Source organism: Cucurbita moschata, unplaced genomic scaffold (genome assembly GCF_002738365.1).
Source record: "Cucurbita moschata cultivar Rifu unplaced genomic scaffold, Cmos_1.0 Cmo_Scf00195, whole genome shotgun sequence".
NCBI classification, from domain to species: Eukaryota; Viridiplantae; Streptophyta; class Magnoliopsida; order Cucurbitales; family Cucurbitaceae; genus Cucurbita; species Cucurbita moschata.
In genome coordinates, this window is record NW_019268711.1 from 22151 (window position 1) to 25304 (window position 3154).

General features: G+C 34.7%; 2 non-coding genes across 2 annotated transcripts; one reads left to right on the forward strand and one right to left on the reverse strand.

Annotated features, from left to right (window-relative positions):
- Positions 1-442: 442 nt before the first annotated feature.
- TRNAE-UUC lies at positions 443-514 on the reverse strand. Its single transcript has one exon. It is a non-coding gene; the product is annotated as a tRNA-Glu (tRNA).
- Positions 515-2745: 2231 nt separating this feature from the next.
- Positions 2746-2817, forward strand: TRNAC-GCA. Its single transcript has one exon. It is a non-coding gene; the product is annotated as a tRNA-Cys (tRNA).
- Positions 2818-3154: the final 337 nt, after the last annotated feature.

The window sequence follows — 3154 nt, forward strand, 5'->3', positions numbered from 1 at the left end:
ATTTAAGGGGTTGTGTTCTTGGATTTTAAGTTTGTTAAGCCCACATGAACTTGGCTTGAGGTGTGGTTCTCTACAGCCAAACTTGTCAAACTCACTCGAGTGCTCATCTCAACCATGATGTCGTTCAACAAGATAGACCTCGAAAACGACTGGATTATCACATTAACCATTTGAATCTCTTGCTCATCTCAACCATGACGTCGTTCAATCAGAGAGACCTCGAAAACGACTAGATTATCGCATTAACCATTTGAATCACCTGTTTATCTCAACCATGACGTCGTTCAACAAGAGAGACCTCGAAAACGACTGGATTATCGCATTAACCATTTGAAATTGAACAAAATATCTATAACATAACTCTAACAAAGGTACGAAGTTCATAAAAGTCTTTTTAGTCTAAGATAGAAACTGTAAAATAAAATGAAATAAAAAAATAATATTCCATTGCCGGGAATCGAACCTGGGTCTCCTGGGTGAAAGCCAGATATCCTGACCGCTGGACGACAATGGACTTTTGGTGTACATGTCCTGAAGTCTTTTGTCAGATCGCTGAAGAGTTTTAGCATGATCTTTTGCTTAATGTCTAACTCTTCGACATGTCCTTCCCTGTGTGTGTTAGAGTTCTCAGGGCTATCGCGACGTTTCGAGCTGTTCGATTGTGTGGCTCTTTCTTCAAAAGGGTAAACATCAAACATCAGATCTTTGATTGTCAACCCATCCAAAGGAGCGTCGATTGCATCGATTCCATCAACAGTCTTCCCATGAGTTTATGGTGCATGACCCATTTTTTATACCATTCACCTTCGAGCGTCACCATAGTTTTCCATCGTCCATGAGATGCATTGCGACCAACGTAACTCTTAGGGCTTATGAGCAAGTTCCAGTAACCTTCAAGTATTGTTCTACGTAAAAAATAAATACTGTGACATTTTAGGTGATATTTTGTCAATGAAGCTGATAAGGTCTTCAAAGAGCATGTGGCCATGTCTGACATTTTAGGTTAACAACATGGTGAAAAGAAACCAGAAATTCTGATACTGGTAATTAACTACAAACCTTTGAATATGGTTTTAGAATAAATAAGATATCCAATCCAAAACAAAAATAATTTGATAAAAAGAATTTAGAGTCAAATGTTTTTATAAAATTCGACATGAAATTGAGATTTCGGAAAATTCTAATTTCTTAAAAGCACAAATATAAAATAGCATTTAATGTCCAATTTAGAAAATATGAGAGGAAGGTCATGCCATTTAGGTTAAAAAACGCTCCATCCGAATTTCAGAAGATTGTGAATGATATTTTCAATCCTTTCAAAAAAATTTGATAGTTTATATTGATGATGTGTTGATATTTTCTAAAACCATTAAGATCAACAATTTAAACATCTACATACATTCATTAATGTAATCAAAAGAAATCAGCTAGTTGTGTCCATACCCAAAATCAAATAATATCAAACTCAGATCTGTTTTCTTGGATTTTAAATTTCTTTGAGCCTTATTAAAACCCATCCAATGGTCTTTGTCTCAAACCTTGGTGATGATGTATCCTAGAAAAGCCAACTTCAAAAAAAATTTAGGTTCTCTCAATTACGTGTCTTATATCTTTCAAGATATCAGGCACATTTACAAATGTCTTGATGAGTGTCTTCAAAATAATACAAAGTCTTGATTTGCAAGGGATATCTCTACAACCCAAAAAGATCAAATCATTAGTCAAATAAACTCTCTGCTTAAGTCTTATTGACCCAAGGGCAAATCTCATAATGAAACGTGACGCATGAAATATCGGATATGGAGGTATCTAAAATTTTCAAAAAGGACAGAGAATCAATTATCATATTTCATTCAAAAGCCTCGAATAATACCATATAAATTACAAAATTGTAAAAAAAAAAAAAAAAAAAAAGTTATGTACAAAAATTTTAAAGAAAATTTAATTAACAAAACTATTAAAATCTATTCGAGAGTCAAATTTAGTTTTAGAAAAAGAAGGGAATAATCTTGTTTCAAACAAAAAATAATTTTGCTAGATAGAAGTAAATTTTGTTGTGGTTTGATTTTAAAATTCTACCTATAAAAGAAGTTGAAAACACCTTGGGAGATTACCTATGGGAGAGTTTCTAACAAAGTTCTCTTCTCTCCTCTGTCTTCTCAAACTCAAACTGATACTAATCCAACCAATCATTTGCATGGACTCAAAAGTTCAATTACCTATAAAAGAAGTTGAAAACACCTTGTGAAAGTATGTAAGGATACTACGACCTCTAGCTTTGCAAAATCCAACATTGTTGGCGCTTATCAAAATCGCTGCCAAAATAAAGTTTAACGAGTGGTTCTATGGTGTAGTGGTTAGCACTTTCGACTTTGAATCTAACGACCTGTGTTTTATTCCCGATAGGTAATCCACCAATTTATACAAAATTGGTCCATAGCTAATTTGGTAGGGTCACTTTTAGGGGTCACTAAGGTTGAGATCGTACAAAAATGGGACCATATCTCAATGTTAGAGCATTTGATTGCAGATCAAGAGGTCACCAATTCAAACCTAGTTTGGCCCTTCTATCTAGGATAGAAATTTGTTACACTTTTTGGACTGACACTATGTCTAAGGGGTCACTAAGATTAAAATCCTACAAAATGGATCCATGGCTCAGTGGTAGAGAATTTGACCGATCACCCTTTTATTTTGGACTGACACTCTGTAGAAGGGGTCACTAAAGTTGAAATCATGCAAAATGGGTCCATAGCTTAGTGGTAGAGCATTTGACTGCAGATCAAGAGGTCACCAGTTCGAATTTGGTTGGTTCCGACCACCGAGTGTCAAAGGGAAAAGAAATATGAATAATTACCCATCGAGTGTCAAAGGGAAAAGAAATATGAATAATTACCCATCGAGTGTCAAAGGGAAAAGAAATAAGAATAATTACCGATTCCATGTTTTCCATAAAAGAGTGTGGTATCCAAGCACTCACTATGAACATGGTTAAAAACTTACAATTAGTCAACTTACTCAGTCTTGTACTCACTCCATGTTTTCCATATCTTTCCTTTAACTAAGAGTAGTTGCCCTTAAAAACTTACAATTAGCCAACTTACTCAGTCTTGTACTCACTCCAAGTTTTCCATATCTTTCCTTTAACTAAGAC